This window comes from Canis lupus, chromosome 11 (genome assembly GCF_003254725.2).
Source record: "Canis lupus dingo isolate Sandy chromosome 11, ASM325472v2, whole genome shotgun sequence".
Taxonomy (NCBI): domain Eukaryota; kingdom Metazoa; phylum Chordata; class Mammalia; order Carnivora; family Canidae; genus Canis; species Canis lupus.
Window position 1 is genome coordinate 18,232,857 of NC_064253.1, and position 26,150 is coordinate 18,259,006.

Here is a 26,150-nt window from a genome sequence, read left to right on the forward strand (position 1 = left end):
TAAATACTAGTTTTCACAAAAACTAGCTGAAATACAATTATTTTCCTAGAATTTTTTATGCGAATTTTCCTAAAAAACTAGAAAACTAGATTCAGTTTAGTTTTTACTTGCAAGATGACTTCATAAGTGGTATTATGTACTTCCTTCAAGAGTTGTATGCTGTTTGGTTATTTCTTCCTAATTATAGCAGAAAAAATGTTGGATTTGAGTTGTCACTATGTTTTAATTCCATGTAGATATATCCAAGGTTTCTTTAAAGCCAAAATTTATACACACATCTACTAAATTTTTTCTTAGTTCTGGTCTGTCACTCTAGTGAGTTGAAACATGTACATCAAAAGCCATATTTCTCTATTGTGCCCTGAAGTTTCAGGAGAAATTTTTGCAGATGTTTTGATAAATCAAAATCAAACATTTCAAGATATTTTCCCTAATTTAGATTCCTTAGCCACAGTTAATCCATTGATAGCTCAGTGATCAATAAATACATCCTTTACAAAAATATTTAGAACCAGTCTATTTAATATTTGGTTCTAAGGACACCTGGTTGGTTCAGCGGTTGAGTGTCTGCCTTTGGCTCGGGGCGTGATCCTGGGGTCCTGGTATCAAGTCCCACATTGGGCTCCCTGGATGGAGCCTGCTTCTCCCTCTGCCTGTGTCTCTGCCTCTCTCTCTCTCTCTCTCTCTCTCTCATGAATAAATAAATCTTAAAAAAATTTTTTTGGTTCTAGAGTTCTCTCAGGGATCAGTAATTAACACATTGATCCAAAGTTTAATGAAACCACTTTTTAATCCTACTTTAGAAACTTCTGACCAGTTTTATGGAGCTTCCTTTATCTTTATAAAACTTAAAAAAAAATAGCTAATGATTTGTAATTATATATGCATATCTTTCCGGTACTCTGAAATATGATTTTGGGGGAAGTTCATTTCTAACTTATAGCTTCATGTTTCCTGACCTCTGATTTGCTCTGTATGATGTGTTCTTTAGCCTTTCCACTTTGAATATGATTCTTCTTGTAGGAAAAAGAAGTAAACAAAGTAGGGACTAAGGAGTACTCCTCGTCCATCTACACAAGGTCTAAGGGAATTCCAAGGGAATGATCTTTTGCATTTGCATTTATTTATAGCCCACTTTGCTCACCTCCTATCTCCATTCTCTCTCACTCAATATAAGCATTATGACCGCAGGAATTTTGCTTCATACTTTGCTGGACTCACAGCACCTGTATCAGTCCAAACACCAGCAGGAGCTGAAAAAATATTTGTTTAGCAAGTGAACTGTTTTAGACAGCCATGCTTTTAAAAAAGCATATATACAACTTTACACTAAACTCTCCCATTTCCTCTTTGTTGAGAAGAAATATTGGAATCTTTGTGCTTGTACTTCTGATAGTTTCATGTCATAACCTTTAAATACAAGTCTTCTCTTAATAACATATTTTAACTTTAAAAATTATGTAATCTTAACACAGCAACACCTTTTAGACCATTAAATAATTTTCGTAGTTTATTCTCAGTTAGTTTCAATCTATCTTAGTAGCCGATATGTGTAGAGTCTTTGGTCAAAGTTCTCCAGGGATTGTCAGTTTGACTTCTAACTCAGATAATAAATCATTTGGGCTGCTTGTCTTGTCACATACTCTCTGACAACTTACTGTGAGCCCGTTATTCAGCATTTTACTTGTGTTGGAAATATATTCATTGACTAAGACTTCCTAGCAAAAGAAAGTTCTATTTTACTCTTCAGTTGTAGCAGTGCTTTTCCCTTATGTCCATTTCTTTGCACATAGAAACAGGGGTAAGAATAGTATTTATTTAAGTCCTTATTTCATGGTTTGTTTCTTTACCCACATTCACACGGTCGAAACATGCTTTTTTTTTTTTTTTGTAAATGTTATTCTCCACAAATAAGAACTATCTTAGTGTTGAGTAGCTGTTACTGATTTAATACTACAGGAATCTCTTGGTTGAATTAATAAGGAGAAAAAAAAAAGTCCCTGCAAGGATATATAAGAAACTTCAGAGACAATGGTTGATCAGTCAGCTGGAAATCAGTCAGCTGGAAAACATAGCCGAGAGAGACACTTTTTGCTATATACTTTTCTGTGCCTTTTTAAGAATTTTGTAAAAATATTACATATTCAAAAATTAAAAAGAAAAAGAAACCAAGAAATGGAATAGTTTAGAATGTCTTTGTCCAAGCACTTAAAAGGACATAACAATAAAAGAGCTAGGTTAGAAATACTGAGAGACTTGAGAGTCTTGTTAGCTGATAGAGGATAAATTTGAAGGTAAATCAACCATACATGGACTCAGGTTTAAAAAACACTCTCCCCATTTTCAATATAAGAAACATTGTCTTTACCTCTGTAGCATAGAACCAATTATTTTCAAGTTCTGTGAGTTTCTTTTTTTTTTTTTTTTTTTTCCAGAGTATCCCTTGTGTTGAGCTCTTCCTCTTTGGTTCCCAGGATATCATCCCAGACATCCTCAGCATTTCCTCACACCTGCAGGGACCTTCCCTGCTCCCAGCTTTCATGCCCTTACCCACCATTCTCCACCTTACTTTTAGTCTGGGCACTCTTATCATGATTTCGTTCTGTCACCAGCTGATCAAACAGTATGGTGGTTCTTTGCTTCCTTTTACAAGAAACCAAACTCTAATTTATCTAAGCCATGCTTTGTCAACCTTAGCTCAATGGACATGTTAGACTGGATAATTCTTGGTTGTAGCAGCCTATCTTGTGCACTGTAGGGTGGTTAGCAGCAAAACTACCTTCTCTACCCACTACCCTCTCTACCCTCTACCCTGGTAGTACTGTCCAGTTATAACAGCCAAAAAAAGTCTCCAAACATTGCAAAATGTCCCTTGAGAAGCAAAATCATCCCTGGTTGAAAACCACTAATCTAAACACTATCCTGTCTATTAAACTCTCCCTGGCTTGTCTCTTTGCTTTTCTTTCTTTTTCCTTTTTCTTTTTTTTTAATAGAGAAAACAAGTAGGTATGCGAGCGGTGGAGAGGGAAGGTAGAGGGAGAAGGGGAGAGAGAATTCTAAGTAGGTTTCACGCTTAGTGTGTAGCCGGAGGCAGGGTTCAGGCTCACGACCCTGAGATCATGACCTGAGCTGAAATCAAGAGCTGAACATTTAACCACTGACCCACCCAGGTGCTCCTCTCTTTGCTTTTCTATCATTATGCTGTGTTCATTCTAAACTTGGTTTAAATGGTTCCTTTCTTCGCTTTGCCAAATTCTTTTCTCTTCCTTCCACATAGTTATAAATGCTATTCACCTTTTATTTTCTTCTGATTAAATGGTAGTACTGATTTCCTAAAAATATTCTATGGCCCTTACATATGAATTCAGTTCTTTCAGCAGCAGCAATGTATTAATGCATTTTAAAATAGTCCATTTTGCTTCACCAACTTCAATCTGTTTCTTTAGTTAATAATTCAAGCCAATGACTCAGTTTCTACCGTTATGCTTACTTTTTAAAAATACTAACTTTTTTCTTTGCCAGTGATTCTTAAATACATCAGTGAAATCTTTTGTTGGTTATCTGAATCACTTCAGAGCAATCAAAATGATTATTCACCAAAATATTTCTGACTGCTTTTATATATTATCCTACCTGCATTATAGTTTTTTGAAATTCGAATCAAGAGTCAGCTATAATTCTCTAGACTTTTCTCTAAAATTATTTCATATAGTTACAGTAGGATTCATGATATAGATTAAAATTTGATAGATGGATTAAAAATCCTGTATAACAGATACTTTCTCCTGGGATATAATTTTCATCTATGTTTAATTACTTACCTTTCTTATGGCTTTTTTCCTCTCCATTTTCAAATAAGTCCTAAGCAAACAATCAAAGTAAAATTCCTCTTGTCCCACCTTTTATCACCTCACCTGCCCTGCACCATCAACCTTAATTAAAAAGCAGTGTACTCTACATTACAAAATGCCTAGCCTAACATTCCCCACTTGCCACCAAAGCAGCACATCATACTGAAACTAATTTTACCATGCTAGCAAAGACCTCCTAATTGATAAATCTAGTGGTTTAAGATAAATTCTTCAAAAGAAGTTACATAATGAGGTATATGAATCACTACCCTTTTTTTTTCTTTTCTAACTGTATCAAATGTTGTTTTGCCTCCACTTGGCCAAGTTTGACAGAATATCTCATCTTGGCAATTATTTTAGGAACTTATCCTCCTCTTTTTCAACAGAACAGAATCCTGGAGCTGAAACAATTCAACAAGCTTAGAAAAGAGTCTTAGTTCTTCCACTGTGATTGACAGTTGTCATTAGTTATGCTATTTCTCATATTAAATATCTAATATTTCAGAGATAGAACTTCAAATCTCATATTCAGTTGATAAGAATCTGTCTCTGAACCATTACTGCTTTCTAGCCCCACTGTTGTTTTCCTAATGTAGGCCTTTTTCATTTCTTACAATATCAGAGTCTTTCTGCTAATATATTTGTACCTATTCTCTCTAAGCTATATTCTCTCATATAAAGTTACACTTAAAAAAATAAAAATTTGTTAGGGCAGGGCAAGATGGTGGAAGAGTAGGGTCCCCAAGTCACCTATCCCCACCAACTTACCTAGATGACTTTCAAATCATTCTGAAAAACCTATGAATTCCACCTGAGATTTAAAGAGAGAACAGCTGGAATGCTACAGAGAAAAGAGTGCACTTCTAACAAGGTAGGAAAACGGAAATAAATAAATAAATCCAAGGGGGTATGGGGAAAGCCCCCAGGACAGGAAAGCCCAGTCCCAGAGAAGCAAGAACTTTAAAAATCCACACCATAGGGATCCCTGGGTGGCGCAGTGTTTAGCGCCTGCCTTTGGCCCAGGGCGCGATCCTGAAGACCCAGGATCGAATCCCACGTCGGGCTCCCGGTGCATGGAGCCTGCTTCTCCCTCTGCCTGTGTCTCTGCCTCTCTCTCTCTCTCTGTGACTATCATAAATAAAAATTAAAAAAAAATCCACACCATATTCTTCCCGGAGGAAAAGGTGCTCGCAGGGAACTCTGGCAGGATCCCAGGAGGGCCAGTGGAGCCTCCAGGTTCTAGGGGTCACTAACAGAGGAAGTGTGTCCCTGGGGAGAGCGTGCCACACCCCCGCGGGCCGAGCTCGGTAAAGGGCTGGAGCACGTGCCCAGGGGATCCTGGGGGGAAGCTCAGGCGGCGGCTCCGAGTGGAGGGGGCTGCTCCCGGAAGAGCCATTCCAGCGGCACAGGCCCCGGAGTCCAGGATGCCGGGGGACACAGCCCAGGATCCTGTGCTCTCCCTGGACAGGCGGAGCCCGGAAGGGCACAGGACAGCGAGGACCCTCCTGCCACCTGGCGCCCCCAAGCTGTGCAGATCGGTGCCGCCGCCGCCGGAGAATTGAGGCCAGTGTGCACCGGGAGCTGTAGTAGTTACTGAGGAAGATGACGCCAGAGCTGGAGAGCTGGCCATAGCCAGGGGTATTGTTCCTCCTGCTGTCACCCTGTGCCTGGGATGGAGAGGGGCCACCAGGGAACAGAGGCCTCACGGGGTAAACAGCTCCCACTGAACCGTGCACTGGCATAGGTGCACAACCTGAGAATCAGCAGAGCAGGCCCCTCCCCCAGAAGACCAGCTGGAAGGACATGGAAAGAGCAAGTTCTTGACCGAGCAGTGCTGGAAAGCTCCAGGAGAAGTCAAGGGATTTACAATATATAAAAACAGAGGATACCCCACCTTGTTTTTTTGTTGTTTGTTTTTCCTTTTTTTTTTCTCTCTCTCTCTTTTGTTTCCTTCCTTTTCCAGTACAACTCATTTTAGCCATTCTGCAATGAGCAAAATGACTAGAAAGAAGAACTCCCCACAAAAGAAAGAATCAGAAATAGTACTCTCTCCCACAGAGTTACAGAATTTGGATTACAATTCAATGTCAGAAAACCAATTCAGAAGCACAAGCCTAAAGCTACTGGTGGCTCTGGATAAAAGCATAAAGGATTCAAGAGAGTTCATGACTGCAGAATTTAGATATCAGGCCGAAATTAAAAATCAACTAAATGAGATGCAATCCAAACTGGAGGTTCTAACGACAAGGGTTAATGAGGTAGAAGAAAGAGTGAGTGACATAGAAGACAAGTTGATGGCAAGGAAGGAAGCTGAGGAAAAAAGAGAAAAACATTAAAAGACCATGAGGAAAGGTTAATGGAAATAAATGACAGCCTCAGAAGGAAAAAATCTATGTCTAATTGGAGTTCCAGAGGATGCCAAGAGGACAGAGGATCAGAAAGTGTATTTGAACAAATCATAGTTGAGAACTTCCCTAACTTGGGGAGGGAAACAGGCATTCGGATCCAGGAGATAGAAAAGCCCCCCCCAAAAAAAAAAAATCAATAAAAAACAATCAACACTTCAACATTTAATAGTGAAACTTGCAAATTCCAAAGATAAAGAGAAAACCCCTAAAGCAGCAAGAGACAAGAGATCCCTAACTTATATGGGGAGAAATATTAGATTAACAGCAGACCTCTCCACAAAGACCTGGCAGGCCAGAAAGGGCTGGCAGGATATATTCAGGATACTAAATGAGAAGAACATGGAGCCAAGAATCCAGCAAGGCTCTCATTCAGAATAGAAGGAGAGATAAAGAGCAGATAGGCAGAAACTGAAAGAATATGTGACCACCAAACCAGCTTTGCAAGAAATATTAAGGGGGTCTCTGTAAAAGAAGAGGAAGTCCAAATAAATAATCCACAAAAACAGGGACTGAATAGGTATTATGATGACACTAAATACATATCTTTTCAATAGTAACTCTGAATATGAATGGGCTTAATGATCCCATCAAAAGACGCAGGGTTTCAGACGGGATAAAAAAAGCAAGACCCATCTATTTGCTGTCTACAAGAGACTCATTTTAGACCTAAAGACACCTACAGCCTGAAAATGAAAGGTTGGAGAACAATTTACCATTCAAATGGTCCTCAAAAGAAAGCTGGGGTTGCAATCCTCATATCAGATAAATTGAAGTTTACCCCAAAAACTGTAGAAAGAGAAGAAGAGGGACACTATATCATACTTAAAGGATCTATCCAACAAGAGGACCTAACAATCATGAATATTTATGCCCCGAATGTGGGAGCTGCCAAGTATATCAATCAATTAATAACCAAAGTAAAGACATACTTAGACAATAATACACTAATACTGGGAGACTTCAACACGGTGCTTTCTGTAAATGACAGATATCTTAAGCATGACATCTCCAAAGAAACAAGAGCTTTAAATGATACACTGGATCAGATGGATTCACAGATATTTACAGAACTTTACATCCAAATGCAACTGAATACACATTCTTCTCAAGTGCACATGGAACTTTCTCCAAAATAGACCACATACTGGGTCACAAATCAGGTCTTAACCAATACCAAAAGACTGGGATTGTCCAGAACAATTTTCAGAACATAATGCTTTGAAACTAGAACTCAATCACAAGAAGAAATTTGGAAGAAATTCAAACATGTGGAGGTTAAAGAGCATCCTGCTAAAAGATGAAAGGGTCAACCAGGAAATTAGAGAGGAATTTAAAAGCTTCATGGAAACTAATGAGAATGAAGATACAACCGTTCAAAATCTTTGGAATACAGCAAAACAGTCCCAAGAGGGAAATACATCACAATACAAGCATTCCTCAAAAACTGGAAAAAATTCAAATATACAAGCTAACATTGCACCTAAAGGAACTGGAGAAAGAACAGCAAACAAAGTCTACACCCAGCAGAACAAGAGAGTTAATAAAGATTCAAGAAGAACTCAATGAAATAGAGACCAGAAAAACTGTGGAACAGATTAACAAAACCAGGAGTTGTTTCTTTGAAAGAATTAATGAGAAAGATAAACCATTAGCCAGCCTTATTAGAAAAAAGACTCTAATTAATAAAATCACGAATGAAAAAGGAGAGATCACAACCAATACGAAGGAAATACAAATGATTTTAAAAATATATTATGAGCAGCTATATGCCAATAAATTAGGCAATCTAAAAGAAATGGATGCATTTCTGGAAAACCACAAACTACCAAAACTGGAACAGGAAGAAATAGAAAAACTGAACAGGCCAATAACCAGAGAGGAAATTGAAGCAGTCATCAAAAACCTCCCAAGACACAAAAGTCCAGGGCAGATGGCTTCCCAGGGGAATTCTATCAAACGTTTGAAGAAGAAATAATACCTATTCTACTAAAGCCGTCTGAAAGATAGAAAGGGATGGAATACTTCCAAACTCATTCTATGAGGCCAGCATCACCTTAATTCCAAAACCAGACAAAGACCCCACCAAAAAGGAGAATTATAGATCAATATCCCTGATGAATATAGATGCAAAAATTCTCAACAAGATACTAGCCAATAGGATCCAACAGTACATTAAGATTATCCACCATGACCAAGTGGGTTGTATCCCTGGGATGCAAGGCTGGTTCAACACTCGTAAAGCAATCAATGTGTTAGATCATATCAACAAGAGAAAAGACAAGAACTATATGATCCTCTCAACAGATGCAGAGAAAGCATTTGACAAAATACAGCATCCATTCCTGATCAAAACTCTTCAGAGTATAGGGATAGAGGGAACATTCCTCAGCATCTTAAAAGCCCCCTATGAAAAGCCCACAGAAAATGTCATTCTTACTGGGGAAACACTGGGAGCCTTTCCCCTAAGATCAGGAACATGACAGGGAGGTCCACTCTCACCACTGCTATTCAACATAGTACTAGAAGTCCTGGCCTCAGCAATCAGGCAACAAAAGGAAATAAAAGGCCCTCAAATTGGCAAAGAAGAAGCCAAACTCTCCCTCTTCACAGATGACATGATACTGTACATAGAAAAGCCAAAGGACTCCACCCCAAGATTGCTAGAACTCATACAGCAATTTGGCAGTGTAGCAGGATACAAAATCAATGCCCAGAAATCAGTGGCATTTCTATACACTAACAATGAGACTGAAGAAAGAGAAATTAAGGAGTCAATCCCATTTACAATTGCATCCAAAAGCATAAGATACCTAGGAATAAACCTAATCAAAGAGGTAAAAGATCCCTACCCCAAAGACTACAGAACACTTCTGAATGAAATTGAGGAAGACACCAAGAGATGGAAAAATATTCCATGCTCATGGATTGGAAGAATTAACATTGTGAAAATGTCTATGTTACCCAGGGTAATTTACACATTTAATGTAATCCCTATCAAAATACCATGGACTTCCTTCAGAGAGTTGGAACAAATCATCTTAAGATTTGTGTGGAATCAGAAAAGATTCTGAATAGCCAGGAGAATATTGAAAAAGAAAACCAGAGCCGGGGGCATCACAGTGCCGGATTTCAGGTTGTACTACAAAGCTGTGATCATCAAGACAGTGTGGTACTGGCACGAAAACAGACACATAGATCAATGGAACAGAATAGAGAACCCAGAAAGGGGACCTCAACTCTGTTGTCAGCTAATATTCGACAAAGCAGGAAAGACTGTCCACTGGAAGAAGGACAGTCTCTTCAATAAATGATGCTGGTAAAATTGGACAGCCACGTGCAGAAGAATGAAACTAGACCATTTTCTTATACCATACAAAAAGATAAACTCAAAATGAATGAAAGATCTAAATGTGAGACAAGAATCCAGCAAAATCCTAGGGGAGAACACAGGCAACATCCAAGTTTTTGAACTTGGCCACAGCAACTTCTTGCAAGATACATCTATGAAGGGAAGGGAAACAAAAGCAAAAATGAATTATTAGGATTTCATCAAGATACAAAGCTTCTGCACAGCAAAAGAAACAGTCAACAAAACTAAAAGACAGCTTGCAGAATGGGAGAAGATATTTGCAAATGACGTATCAGATAAAGGGCTAGTATCAAAGATCTGTAAAGAACTTATTAAACTCAATAACAAAGAAACAAACAATCCAATCATGAAATGGGCAAAAGACATGAACAGACATTTCACCAAAGAAGACATAGACATGGCCAACAAGCACATGAGAAAATGCTCCACATCCCTTGCCATCAGGGAAATACAAATCAAACCACAATGAGATACCACCTCACACCAGTGAGAATGGTGAAAATTAACAAGACGGGAAACAACAAATGTTGGAGAGGATGTGGAGAGAGGGGAAGCCTCTTGCCCTGTGGTGGGAATGTGAACTGGTACAGCCACTCTGGAAAACTCTGTGGAGGTTCCTCAAAGAGTTAAAAATAGAGCCACCCTATGACTCAACAATTGCACTGCTGAGGATTTACCCCAAAGATTCAGATGCAGTGAAACACCAGGACACCTGCACCCCGATGTTTATAGCAGCAATGTCCACAAGAGCCAAAATGAGGAAGGAGCCTCGGTGTCCATTGAAAGATGAATGGATAAGGAAGATATGGTCTATGTATACAATGGAATATTCCTCAGCCATTAATATATTTTTTTAATTTTTATTTATTTATGATAGTCACACAGAGAGAGAGAGAGAGGCAGAGACACAGGCAGAGGGAGAAGCAGGCTCCATGCACCGGAAGCCCGACGTGGGATTCGATCCCGGGTCTCCAGGATCGCGCCCTGGGCCAAAGGCAGGCGCTAAACCGCTGCGCCACCCAGGGATCCCTCGTCAGCCATTAGAAATGACAAATACCCACCATTTGCTTCTATGTGGATGGAACTGGATAGTATTACGCTGAGTGAAGTCAGTCAATCAGAGAAGGACAAACAGTATATGGTCTCATTCATATACTGTTTGGGGAATATAATAAATAGTGAAAGGGAATAAAGGGGAAGGAGAGAAAATGAGTGGGAAATACCGGTGAGGGTGACAGAACATGAGAGACTCCTAACTCTGGGAAATGAACAAGGGGTAGTGGAAGGGGAGGTGGGCGGGGGGTTGGGGTGACTGGGTGACAGGCACTGAGGAGGGCACTTGACCACTTGACGGGATGAGCACTGGGTGTTATGCTATATGTTTGCAAATCGAACTCCAATAAAACAAAATAAAAAAAATAAAAATAAAAATGTGGATCATTATTATTAATAATGTAAATTGAACTGTTCCCTTACTATTTTTTTAAATCTCATATTTCAGGCTTCGAATGCCCTCTAGGGGCACCTGGGTGGCTCAGTCAGTTAAGTGTCTGCCTTTGGCTCAGGTCATGATTCCAGGGTTCTGGGATCGAGTCCCACATTGGGCTCCCAGCTCCACTGCGAGTCTGCTTCTTCCTCTCCCTCTGCACCCCCACTCATGAATACATAAATAAAATCTTTTAAAAACTAAAAAAAAATAAAAAGCCCTCCTAGGACTTGTCTTTGATCTCCTTTGTATAAATATCAGTCAGGAATATGGTGCACTCCTGTTTCCAAGTGCACTAGGGACCATGGCCAATGATACATCTGATTTTATGTCCAGAGACTCTAGAAGGTGTGAGAACAGGCTGCTAAAACTACAGTGACAAAGTCTGTGAGGGCATTGACAGAATGCCTATTGATTTTAATTTAGACAGATTCCAAAGCCTTTTGCAGGAGCAGGCCCCATTTAAAGTGCTCTGACTCATAAGTAGCAACATCAGTGGGATTAAACAAAATTTATAAATGAGGAATATGTGGCCTCCAGAGCTATAAAGGACTAAAAGATGGTGTTTTTGTATGTCTTTAATGAGTATGGGAACCATACTCTTTGGAGGAGCTGTCATCAATGCAATGTCATATCTGTATTCCTGAAGAAAGATGGATGTAGTTAAGATCTTGTCTATCAAGACTGTGTGTGATGACGTGGCTGCTTAGGTACTCAGTGCTAGTCTAATAATAGTACAATGTGTTCCTTCAGAGATGAAGGTGACAGTGACTAAGAAGCTGTTGAAAAGCGCTGAACAGAACTTAGCAGTCAAATCTATAATACTAACATATTTACCATTTGTTGCTTAGACAAGGTTAGTAATTTTGGGGTGATTTTTGTTTTTAAGTAGGCTCCATGTTGGCCCTTGAACTCATGATCCTGAGATCAAGACCTGAACTAAGAGTCAGATGCTTAACTGACTGAGCCACCCAGGCATACTGGGGTTAGCAATTTTAAAAATACTAGGTATTGGGTTTGGGGCCTTAATGAATGGGACCACAGCCTCCAGGTCTTAGTAATCCACTGTGAGGCACTACTTATTTTTTTTTTTTAGATTTAAGAACAGGTGGAATTGGGCTGTCCAATGCAAAAGTAGTGGAGTTAACGACTTGTTAATTAATGAGGTCATATATGAGAGGTCTTGATCCCAGGAAAGTGATCTTCAAGAGGCCCATCCTCCTACTGCCCTAGTCCCTGGGATTTAGCCAGTGAACACTGCTTGTGTTGAATATTTCCACAGAGAGATGTAGCAACCTCCACCGGCAGACAGAGATGAAGGTACCAAGGCTAAAGTGAAGCTCAAGTTCCTGTTCAAGCTGCTCTTGGGTTGCTTTGGAACCAATTAGTAAACCAAGAGCAGACCCCCAAGAGGCTATTCAAGAGTGATTATGGCCATACTCTCCTGCTCACTGTGTCAACTGTTTTGTAAGACTAGGATTCTTCTAATGGTGAGACACAGCACACTGACTCTTGAATAGATGAAAGGCAGAACTCAAAAGAGAAGGCTGCCAGCCTCGTCCTGCAGGGGGTTACATGGGTAACAGTAAACCGCAGCAGTAGAGGAATGCTCTCCTATCACAAATGAGGTGGGGTTAGCTGGATTTTTCTGTGGATTGGCTCACTTAAATAATTTCAGAGGCTGCAGGGCATTGGGGCTGCTGCGTCTGATACTTGGTCCTGGGGCAATTAGAGGGCATTTAGTGGACCAGAGTATGAACTCCGGTAAGGGAGGTGGTTCGTATAGACTTTAATAAGCTGTTTAGGAAGGAGAAGTGATTGGCCTATAGCCAGGGTCTCAAAACTGGGTGGAGACAGCACTGGGAAAACAAGACAAAACCAAACAACACTGTATTTATTATACCTGTAACAAAGGTAGGTTACTGGGCCTTTCTTCAGACCTCTTAAGTTGACTTTCTCCGGCAGGAGTTGGAGAATCTGTGAAGGTAACTTACTGTTTGGTTTCTAATTGCTCAAGTTGGGCTCTGGCGTTAGGCTGTTGTAGTTAATAAGCTACATCTTCCAGCTGTAATCCCTGGACTCATTACTCATTTAGGTCCCAACTTTCTCACTGTAAAATGAATACAACAGTTGAATTGAACAGTAAATGGAATGATGTATGTAAAATAGAGTATTTGCTACATATCCTAAGTGCTTATATTAACCTTAAAGATCTGTGAATTTTAAAAATTCTTTGAAAAAAGAAGAGACTCATAAACATTCAATATTTTAAACAATTCATTTAAAAGATTTGTAATAGTTGCTCCTGATTTAAAGAAATACATAACATGGATCAAATCCAGTATATTTCTCAAAAATTTTTAATATTAGGAGTTACTGATCAGAGTAGTCATGACAAAATGCTCTTCCACCATTCTGGTTCATTTGATTTGAAATAATTCATCTTTAAATTTTGGAGCACTCATACCTTCCAGAAGTCTTTAAGAGTCTGTTGACAGTACATGTTTTGTAGCCAAAAAAAAAAAAAAAAAAAAAAAAAAAAAAGCTGTTTTAAAAGCCTTTAATCTTTGTTCCATCAGGAAAGAATTGATTACTACTTGCTTTACAACTTCAGAAGTTGGAAAGATCCTATTGGCATTTTCCAGATCTATTTTCTCCCTTTCACCTTTTAGCCACAATGAAAGCAAAATTGTCCAGTAATGTGATGTTAGTAGTCTGCAAGAAAATTTGAAATGGCCTTTTTCCATTTATAAGAAAGTTATATTCCCTTCTCAAAGATAAAACCTCTCTGACCATTGAAGGCGCACTGCTGTTTTTCAGAATTAATCTAAAATGATGATAAGACATATATTTTTTGTTCTTTAGCCATGGGTTTAGCAGACTTCCACCAATCTTGGTAACTTTAAATATTTTTAATTTATTAGGATATAACTGTTAATACAAATAATTATAATCTTAATGCCCTTCTTTTGCAAGCACTCTCACTGAATAAAAAGAAAGCTACAAGTCTTCCTATTTAATAGGCTAAAGATTTTTGTTTTTTTATTTTTCATTTATTTTAAATATTTTATTTATTTATTTGAAAGAGAAATTGAGAGAGAGAGATAGAGTGCATAAGCTGTAGTAGAGGGAGAAGCAGGTTCCCTGCTGAGCAGGAAGCCCAACATGGGGCTTGATCCCAGGACCCTGGGATCATGACCTGAGTTGAAAGCAGATGCTTAACTGACTGAGCCAGCCAGGACCCCCTATTTTTATTTTTTAAAGATTTATTTACTTATTTATTTATCAAGCAGGAGGGGCAGAAGGAGAGGGAGAATGAAATTCAAGCAGACTCCATGCTGAGCCCAATTCTGAGATCATGACCTCAGCTGAAACCAAAAGTCTGACACTCAACTGACTGCACCATCAAGGCGCCCCTAAATTAAAGATTTTTAAATAAGAAATTCTTTATATCTGTTATAAAAAACAAAGTACTGTCTATCTAGTTATTTTACTCAGAGAAATTATAAAACTGGGTAACATTTGACATATTAAATATTTACTGACTTCAAATAATTGATTAATGTCAAGAGAAACCCTTTTAACAACGTTTAGTGAACATTTACTTTCTTGTTGATCATAGTCTATATAAATTAAAACCTTCACAGAACACCTACTTTTAAAGAACACAAGTATCTTTTTCATTTCTTAACAAGTAAAGATCCCTGTACTTTATTCTACCAAACTGCTATCATGGATCATATTTACTATTTTTTGTTGTCGTTAACTATGAAATGCTTAATGTATTCAGCACAGTGCCTAGAGCATGCCTTGTGTTCAGAGAACATGTTTGCTGTACGGTTTACATTTTTCATTCTAGGTGTTGATTATCATTTATCACTATCTAATCCCTTTAGGTGTCTACATCATGCTTATCAATAATCATAATCAGAATATCACCATACAACTAGCATTTGTTTTGTGCTCCCTATGTACCAAGCCAAGAACACAGTTGCTTTGCCTAGCTATTATTTCTTTTATTCTCCAGAACACTCCTAGATAAAATTAATAACATCATGTTTTTACCAGAGAGAAGGGTGAGAAATTAGATTAAATAGCTTGTCCAGGGCCACAAAATTCTTCAGTGGAACAAAAATGTAAACCTCAACCCCTTTAATACTAATGTCCTTTCCCTCAACTGTCAGCCAAATGGCTTTCATCTGTGGAGAAAGCATCTTCTCCAGGAGCCTACCTCCAAGAATTAACATTTGCTGCTTTTGTTTTGCTTTTGCTATTGAAAGCATCTCTATCCTTTCTCACCTGTGATTTGAGTGAGCATAGCTTACTGGTACTGTCAGGTAGAAATATACAGCGTGCCATGTGTTATTTCAAATGTTTTAGTAGCCACATTAAAAAGAAACTGGAGCCCTGTTTGCAGCAGGGTGCCTGGGTGGCTAAGTCAATCAAGTGTCTGACACTTGATTCCAGCTCAGGTCATGATCTCAGGCTCAGGAGATTAAGACCTGCATCAGGCTTCTCACTGGATGTCGATCCTGCTTAGTTATCTCTCTCCCTCTGCCCCTCTTCCCCATGGGCACTCATGTTCTCTCTCTCTCTCTCAAATAAATAAAAATATCTTTAAAAAATTACAATTGTGTTTAATAATAATCCATTAATTTCCATAAAGAAACTTTCAACGAGTATTTTACTATAAAATCTATTACTGGAGATAGGAAATCTTCTAAATAAATGCTAACTAATTACTGAGGCTAAAAATCAGTATGGCATCTTGAAGCAAGAGATGTAAAAGCTCACCATATTCTTAAACATTAAACAAACATTAAAACATTAAACAAAGTTAGCCACATTGGAACCCATGGTATCATTGTCATTGGGGGTTATAACTAGGGTACCATTGGCTTTTTCAACATTTGTTTGATTAGCTTTAGAAATGACTTCATATACAGTTAGCACAACACAGTCCATATTGGGGTAAATGTGTTAGAAGGGAGTTTTTTTCAGGGAAGGTTTTATGTGGAGAGTAGCAGTTTGATAATTTATATGCCAGTAATATTATAAAAACATCTTAAATATTTTTAAAAGTAAAGAAACTTCCGATGGTTTCACCATCTTTAGCTTATCCTTCTGCTATGGGGCACTTGTTAACCCCATCCAAATGCCAGTGCCAACATACTTCACTTTTAAAGCTTTTAAGAAATGCTGCATGGAATTTTCTGTATTTCAATTACCAAAGACTGCTTTAATATCACAAAGTGTTCTAAATGGAATTAATTATTATGATATGGTTGTGACTAATTATAACTGAATTACATTGAATGTAATTACCACATTATGTTTATTTTCTATGCCAACTTGCATGTTTTCCATAACCCTTGCCTCCTTCTTTAATCTGTAAAAGTCAGTAATCAATTATTTGTCCCTCTGTGGCCTAAGTAAAAGTGAAACATGCAAGTAGAGCTAATGAATTTTCAAAATATTAAAAGGAAAATATATTTTCCCTTCTTTAATGTAGAGAATAGAAAAGATAATTTTTTTGAAGATTTTATTTATTTGAGAGAGAAAGCGAGTGTCAGAGCATGGGCAGATGGGGAGGGGCAGAGGGACAGAGAAAAACAGACTCCCCACTGAGCAGGGAGCTGCAGGCTGATCCCAGGACTCCAGGATCATGCCCCTGTCGGTGGCGGCAGATGCTTAACCGACTGAGCCACCCAGGCATTCCAAAAGGGAACTCTTTTTTTTTTTTTTTTTAATTTTATTTATTTATGATAGTCACAGAGAGAGAGAGAGAGGAGGCGCAGAGACAGGCAGAGGGAGAAGCAGGCTCCATGCACCGGGAGCCCGATGTGGGATTCGATCCCGGGTCTCCAGGATCGCGCCCTGGGCCAAAGGCAGGCGCCAAACCGCTGCGCCACCCAGGGATCCCAAAAGGGAACTCTTTAAAAGTAAAAGCATATGACAATTATCCTTTATACTTTATGGCACTCACTCTCTGGTTTTTTGGAGTTCCTTAACTTTTCCTTGCTTCTACTTGTCCCACGAGTTGTTGTTGTTGTTGTTTTTTAAGATTTTATTTATTTATTCATGAAAGATACACAGGGAGAGGCAGAGACATAGGAAGAGGGAGGAGAAGCAGGTTCCATGCAGGGACCCCGATGTGGGACTCGATCCTGGGACCCGGGGGATCACGCCCTGAGCCAAAGGCAGACGCTCAACCTCTGAGTCACCCAGGCGTCCGTGTCCTATGGGTTTGTATGTGAAATTAAAACAACATATATAAAATGCTCACACATTTCTAATAACACAAGCATGTCTCAAATAGGTTTCTCTTTCTTCGTAATTGTCATGGTAATTATAATAAAATTTCCCTATTTGTTTAGATCAGGTTCAGTGGTATGCTATATCTGCCTTGTGAGAGCCAATTGTTAAATTTTCATGAGTTTTGTGAGACTGTTGTTAAACTTAGCCATTATTAAAAATTATACTTTTTAAACTTACAATTAAATTACATTAAATATAAATGTAATAGACACCAAAAAGATCTCTCTAATTATTTTACTATATTTTATAGTATCTATGCTCTTGAAGTTAAATATGCAAGGTCTACTGCAGCTATATGGTAAAAACTCAATATAATGGTGTGCTACTGCCTGTCCTTTCCCAACTGTGCATTCAGTGACATTATATTCATAGCTTGAAAGTGGCCACAGGATAGTATTTGTAGCACAGAAGTTAGCAAATCCACAAAGGAAGGCTTTCCCCTACTCCAAAGAATCATTTGTTAAAATTTTTACTTGGGACAGGAAATACACAAAATATTCTTGGGGCATTTTGTAGTGTCAGAGAGTAAGGTAGTACTAAAAAAGAAAAAAAAAAGAGAAAAACAAAGTGAAAAAGAAACAAAGAGAAAGAAAATCCATAATGAAAGAGCTATGTAAAAGTGATACAGGTACTGATTAAAAGAGCTTCATAAGGCCAAAGCTGGAACAATTTGAGTGAGGAAATAAATAAGGTAGTGACACTACCTTATTTATTATAATACACTCATAATACACTCATATCCAAGAGACCATACTCATACAAATAATTGAATAAATAAACCACTGGAGGAGAACAGAACAAAACTCACCTGCTGAAGATTTCCAAATAACTTATGTAGGCACTCCACCCTCAAGGAGGTGAAATGGAATTCCCCACTCCTTAACTATTGACTTCATGTGGTAACTTCCTTCCAATGAGGGCAGTCTTAAAAGGGGAAGAAAGAATAGTTTTAGAGTAACCTGACGAATACTATCTTAGGTGGTCAATGTCGACATCATCAGGTAAATGATATTGACAATATGTACCCTTGATATGACATGAGGAAAATAACACTTTACTTCCATGATCTTCCTCCCAAATCCAATAATCCCAGTCTAATCAGGAGGAAATTTAAGACAAGTCACATTGAAGGACATTCCACAGAATATCCAACCAGTACTGCTTGTAACTGGCAAGATCATCAAAACCAAGAAAGTGTGAGAAACTGCCACACCATGAGGAGCCTAGGATGACACAGTGACTAAATGTAAAGCAATATCCTGGGTGGGATTCTGGAGCAGGGAAAGAATATTAGGTTAAAACTAAGAACATCCATATAAAGAATGAATTGTAGTTAATAACAATGTATCGATAATGATTCACTAATTGAACAAAGGCACCATATTAATGGAAAATATTAATGGAGGAAACTGAGTATATGATATATAGGAACTTTATACTATCTGCATTTTCTGAAAATCTAAAATCATTCTAAAATAAAATTTTTATTAAAAAAGGAAACATTTATTAACATACAACTAATCTATCTACTGGCAGATAGGTATTACTGATCCTGCCATTAACTAGGTTTTGTACTAGTTAGCACCTAGTGAAGTTCTACCCAGTGCTAATAGGTAACTCTAGACAGACGTCAAGTTATTTTTTTGATATGCCACTAGATCCTGGCATATCTCTCAAGTATCTCATGCTGGGAGGACAAAAGAAACCTTGATGAACCAAGCAGTAATCCATAATTTCTCTTAAATACATTGTACATCTCTATCACATAGTCTGAACTCTTATCACATCACTGTAAGCCTTGAATATGTAAGCCCAGGATGGCAAACAAATTCTAGTACATCTATTTAAATATACAGGTTAATAATATTCCCTGCTTTTGACCCACTTTTTGCTCAGTATGGCAGGAATAGAGTTCTAATGCAAGGGTAGAGACTCTAAACCTTCAGGGTTAGATTGCTAAATGAGTGCAATGATGGGAGGGAAAGACGTAGGACGCAGCAGAGTCTTTCATTAAGGTGGAGATCTTCTGCTCAACCTCAAAGCATTCAAGTTAGATATTTGTTGAAATGATTTTGTAGGCCATGCAAAATTGTTCTCAATTTTGGGAGGAACCTCTGCTCTTCTAAATGGTCAATCATATCCCAAAGGAATTTTTTGTCTGTCTTGAGTGAAATTGTTATGTTTTATCATGTTCATAGTCTTTATAGAAATGTAGATCTTGGGATCCCTGGGTGGCTCAATGGTTTAGTGCCTGCCTTCAGCCTGGGGCGTGATCCTGTAGTTCCAGGATCGAGTCCCACATTGGGCTCCCTTTGTGGAGCCTGCTTCTCCCTCTGCCGGTCTCTGCCTCTCTCTCTCTCTCTCTCTCTCTGTCTCTCACGAATAAATAAATAAAATCTAAAAAAAAAAAAAAAAAAGAAAAGAAAAGAAAGAAGTAGATCTTGAGAAATGTTGTTACATACTAGTGAATTTCTCCCATTTAAAAATCAAGTTTGTTTAACGTAATATCTTGATAAGCACATTTTACACCAACTGGCAAAGAAGAAATAAGCCACTTTCTAGTATCTTTGTCAAAGTCTATTTCTAACATATATATATTTGTAAACATTCGTTACTAAAATTTAAGATATTTTCAGCTTCATGTTTGTGGATAGTTTTTCTGTTTTGTTTTGTTTTAGTTCGGTGTTCTTTTGAGACTATACCTTTAAATAATACACTGATAAGAGTTTCTTTGCCAGAAAGCCTTAAAAGTAATGCATTTCACTACTTCTTTAATGCCCAAGCACATACCTATTATTTTTCTCCCATATCAGTCCTATTGAAAATAGTCAAGGGCAACGGGTGAGCTAAATATAAATCATTGTTGAGAAAGACTAGTTTAAGACTTCCAACTAACTTAATACAAAAATATTCACAGAATAAGAAAATACATTGGGTAGATTCCTTTGGGCTAAAACAATATTCATTGTTATAGGAGCTACAGAGGATATACAGAAATAATCATGTAAATCTCATGTAAAAATAAAGCCCTGTTAATACTTATATTAGGCAAGATTGTTTGTGTTTTGGGGTCTAATGCTAAAAAACGTTTTTTTCCTCACCTCCAGGCAATATCTTTTAAATTTCTTAGCAATTTGAGACAGGCTTGTGATGCTCTAGAAAGCTTTAGATCACCAGTGACTAAAACCAGTAGATATGATGCAATTCTTACCTGACTTAGCTCACAGCAGTATTTGATAATATTGGGGTTTTGTTTGTTTTTGCTTTTGTTTTTTTACTTTTTTCTTTCTTAAAATGTTCGAATCCTAAGCTGTCACTTGTAACTTGCCTCCTACCTCTCTGGCTCTGTCACCATTAAGTTTTATGGCTCTTTCCTTTCTTGTCCCTCTCTCAATCCTGTTCTTAAAAGCTCTCTTCTGCTCTCTGCCTCCACATAGTTGGATGACTACATCTATTTTCTAAGGCTCTCCAATAAAAATGTATTTGGAACCGATTTGGGTTTCTGGTGACCAATGGATTTAAGAGTTAAAGTATTCTGAATTGAACTAGCAATGCAACTATTAGTAACAAATATTCCCTCAAAATGATATATATTGGACATTTGATAGTAAGTATCCAACTTAAAAATCAATAATTTATTGGGAAGACATCCTTTAAATATATGGATGACATGGCTTTTCTTTGTATAGATATAAAATCTGAGATGCTTCATTCTCGCAGATAACTGGATGGAATAGTAGAAATTTTATTAGTTCAAAGTCACTCATTATTTGAACTCCTGAGATATATGACAATAACCACATTGCGTTATATCATAAAAAATTACTTCAAAGATTTGTGGTTGACAGTTTGATTAGACTTCCTTCAATTTTGTTGTTGAATGCCCAAAATAAAAATCACCTGACCTGAAAAATAGTTATTATTTTGTCATTACCAGTCATTTAATTTTTTAGTTTCTTGAAGGTTAACCAAAAAAATTTTTACCGAAACTTATTCAATGATAATTTTGTTATGCTTTCATCAGAAGGCACATTGTTTATGCTTTGCCACTGGAAAGAACAGATTGTACATAGTAGGACTTTTTTCCCTTTATGAACAAAGGGCTGTACATTCAGGCCAAATTTTAGTATTCTGGATTATCTAGAGGAACCTTTTGAAGGCAAGCCACATGGGCCAGTGATATGAACATTTAAGGATTATTATACATTTAGCCAGATTTTTTCATGGCTGAAAACCATTACACTTAAAAAACTGTTTTTGTTAAAACAGTTTTGTTAAACTAAAACATTATGTCAGCATTCAAGAAGGAGGAATTAATCTTAATGAAATAAAACAAATTTTCTAACATTAAGGACATTATGTCTTAAATTGAATTTTGGGAACATTTTTTGTCCTACAAGTAAGTGTACAAAGACTATTACATTTTTCAAAATGAAATTTAGTCTAATTTGTTGAAATTAGCAACCAAAAAAGAGAAGGCATTGACCAGCTGGTATGTAAGGGCTCCAAAACCCTGTAAGTGACTTAATATATATGTTATTTAAAGTAAAATCCAAAACACTCAGATTAAGCTAATCTATATTTAAATATGCATTTAGTTCTAATGACTATAGAAGCAGAGGAGTGTTTGATAAGTAACAATGAGCAGGAAACTTTCATTTGAATGAAAAATGAGAATGGATTTATAGCTTCCAATAAATTTCTTGGCAAACTTTAGTGGCACTATATCTTAAATGAGTCTGAATAAATGTTCACATATATTTCAAACATTAACTAGCCTCTTTTATAAGTCTTTTATTTGAAAAGTAACATTGATCTGTTGGAAATAAAAGTAGGATTATTAACTTTTTCATGTTTAATATTACGCAAAATATGTAAGACCCTGATATGTGAGAGGTCTCCCCAAGCATTTTCTTAATGAGAATGGAGAGAAGACCTGCTTCTCAGAGACTGGGTATTTATTCCCTGCTTTATATCAATCTTAGAAAATCTCATTGTAAGATAGATGGGCAAGGCACAGAACATTGCCATGGGTTTGTCACCAGGAAAAAATAATGTTCTGCTGGGTTGCATATTTCTTACAAATTCTTTCCCTTGATAGCGATATGTTTTTAGAAAATCTAATATGAAAAGCAGCATGATTTTTATGTAATAATTGTCATTATTCCCTCTGCCCCACTGCACAATACATTGAAATGTAAAACATCCCAGCACAGATTCTAATGCCTCAATTCTCCATCCACCTTCATGAAGTCTTAAAAAAAGGGTGCTTTCTTAAGCACATTAGTTTTATGAAAACAAATTTAGGAAATTGAGGATTTAAAAATAAATCTGTTAATATTTACCTGTGCTCATATGCTTTCAAAGTCTAGATATTCTGCCCCAGTACACAAATCAGGTTTGCAAACCACTGTTTGAGCTGAAATACATTACTTGTGGTTTATGAACATGGCCATCTCTTTCCCATGGTTGTACAAAATACAAACCGTTCTCTCAGCTTTAAAAACCAATCACTCACCCTTTTAGCTGACATTTCTTTTCTGTGTGGAAACAGTCTCTTACTCTGGAACAATAGGACTGGGAATGTTAGTCAATTTCTCTTTCCTCAGTGTTCTCAATATTCTTTGACATAAATTTATATGTGGTTACCATACTATACTATAATCATTTGTGTATGTCTCTAAATTAGGTTCTGGACCCAATTCCACTGTGTGTGTGTGTGTGTGTGTGTGTGTGTGGAAGAGGCAGTGGCAGAGTGGGGTGGGGTGGGGTGGGATTGGGGGCTTCCCTCATGCACTACCAAGCAATTCTCTGGACTAGCTGAGTGCCCTAAAATTCAACTCAACTATGTACCCAGAGATAGTATCAGAATCCAAAGATTGAAGGCTCAGTTCCACAAGACTATCTCTATACCTCACTTCAGATGCCAGTTGCAAGCCCAGGTTGTCACCTGCTTCTGACCAACAGCTCTAAATCAGAGGTTCCCACAACCCCCTCCATGGGTTCAAATGATTTGCTAAAGCAGCTCACGGAACTCAGAGAAGCATTTTACTTACTGGATTACTAGCCTATCACAAAAAGGACATAATTCAGGAACAGATGAAAGAGATGCAGAAGACAAGATACATGGGAGGGGGCGTGCTGGAGCTTGTGTGCCCTCTCCTGGTATCTCCACATGTTCACCAACCTGGAAGCTTCTAAACCTAGTTCTTTTGGATTTTTATGGAGCCTTCATTACATAGGCAAGATTGATGAAATCATTTGCCTTTGATAATTGATCTGACCTCTAGCCTTCACCCTTTCTCAGAGGTTGTTAGGGAGAGGGGGAGGATTGAAAGTTCTAAACCTCTGATCACACATCTAGCTCCACTGGCAACCAGCTTTCATCCTTAGGTTCAGGCCAAGTGTCTCGTTAATATAACAAAAGACACTTTTGTTGCTCTCTTCACTTAGGAAATTCCAAGGGTTTTAGGAGCTCTGAGCCAGGAGCCCTGGGTGATGACCAAATATATATTTCTTACTATAAATCACAATATCACAGTCACTTTCCTTCATTAGATATAGAAAATTTTTATTAGGGAGGCTGAATAAAATATTTCTGTCCCCAGTGCACAATGCCTGTCTTAATATTGATGTTCAATAGATCAATAGAGATGCATGAATAGTCATGACCACTAGCATAGCATAACTGTGGCATATGTCATGACCATATGCTATATAGTCATGACCACTATAGCATAGCCCCTATGATTAGTTAAATTGCTCATCAATAAAATAATCTCTTGCAAAGTATTCTAAAGTATGGCTACCCAATTTTTGACCAAAAGTATTCAGGTACAATTATGTTGCTACTTCTTGTGAAATTTCAATTTCACTTGATGGCTGTCTTTATTTAGAACCTAAGCATGCCTGAACTTCAACAATGTGTCTGAGTTCTATCTAGAGAAACAAAGTGTACAGGCTGGTGCTTTTTCGTGGCACTTGTATTTTCTTATGTCCCTTTTAAAAAATAATTATTTTAGGTTAAACCTTATTTCAAATATTCCAAATATGACATGGTTATCAAACACTTGGATTTTGGATAACTACTTCTATGTGTTTTTTCAAATATCCCTTTTGAAATATGATATAGGAATTGAAAATGTTACTTTAGAGGAAATGATCAGCCTAAAGCCTATTGGTTACATGGCCTCCATAATGTTGAGTTAATAATTCTATTATAAAGCCAAATGACAAATATTGAACTACTGTTACTTATTGCCTAAAACGCTATCACATTTTAACTGTATCATCTGTACCTATTCTTATAACCTTTAGATTAAAAGGTTAGTGCCTTTTTAAAACCAAACCCTCCTTTGATCCACAAGGCCTAATAACTGTTGATTGATTTTCTCTTCCTGTAGTTTTGCTCACTGTAGAATGCCATATAATTGGAATTACATAGGATTTACCCCATTGAGTCTGACTTCTTTCTTAGCAAAATACATTTGAAATTCATCCTGTATTAGTAGTTTATATCTTCCTGTTTTTGAATGGCATTCCATTGTTAATTTATGAATTTACTAGCCAACTAGTAACTTAAAAAAAAAAAAGTAACTAGTAACTTTTCCAACTTTTGGTGATTATGAATATAGCTGTTATAAGCATCCACACATAGATGTTTCTGTGAACATAAATTTTACTGTGTTTGGATAAATCCCTGGGAGTAGGATTGATAGCTTCTGTGAGTAGATATTCAATTTTACAAGAAATGTCAAGGTGTTTTCCATTTGTCATTCCCATCAGTAATGTTTGAGAATTCCAGTCATTGATTTGGAAAATTCTAGTTGTACAACAGCTTCATGAGCACTTGGTATTGCTATGTTTTAATTTTACTATTTTTATTATAATCATTCCAATGTGTAAATAGTGACATCTTACAATTTTCAGTTGTTTTTTTTTTAAGATTTTAGTTTTATTGGGGATCCCTGGGTGGCGCAGCGGTTTGGCGCCTGCCTTTGGCCCAGGGCGCGATCCTGGAGACCCGGGATCGAGTCCCACGTCGGGCTCACTGCATGGAGCCTGATTCTCCCTCTGCCTGTGTCTCTGCGTCTCTCTCTCTCTCTCCTCTCTCCCCCCGTGTGTGACTATCATAAATAAATAAAAATTAAAAAAAAAAAAAAAAAAAAAAAGATTTTAGTTTTAGGGCAGCTCGGGTGGCTCAGTGGTTTAGCACCGCCTTTGGCCCAGAGCCTGATCCTGGAGACCTAGAATCGAGTCCCATGTCGGGCTCCCTGCATGGAGACCACTTCTCCCTCTGCCTGTGTCTCTTGCCTCTCTCTCTCTCTCCTCTCTGTGTTTCTCATGAATAAATAAATAAAATCTAAAAAATATATATATTTTTAGATAATCTCTATACCCAATGTGGGGCTCAAACCCACAACCCCAAGATCAAGAGCCACATTTGACTGAGCCATCCAGACAGCAAAATTTAGGTCTATAGTATATAGATAGATGTTCATATGTTTTTGCATATGAATGTCCAATATCTAGCACCATATGTAAAAACTATTTTTATCCATTGAATTGCTTTGGTCAAAACTGGCCTTTGTCAAAAATAAATTCCACATACATAGGGGATTTATTTTGGGCTCATTATTCTGCTAAATTTATCTGTATATTCATTCTTTTGCCAATATCATAATATCTTGATTAGTATAACTTTAGGGTAAGTACTG

General features: G+C 37.6%; 1 long non-coding RNA gene across 1 annotated transcript in view; it reads right to left on the minus strand.

Annotated features, from left to right (window-relative positions):
- Positions 1 to 1,144: 1,144 nt before the first annotated feature.
- LOC112649886 (uncharacterized) overlaps positions 1,145 to 26,150 on the minus strand; it is a 30,990-nt gene continuing 5,984 nt past the window's right edge. The window contains exons 2-4 of the long non-coding RNA XR_003129763.2: positions 18,242 to 18,357; positions 13,110 to 13,225; positions 1,145 to 1,253 (exon numbers count right to left, since the gene is read on the minus strand). This is a non-coding gene — a long non-coding RNA (uncharacterized LOC112649886). The remainder of the gene's footprint in view (positions 1,254 to 13,109; positions 13,226 to 18,241; positions 18,358 to 26,150) is intronic.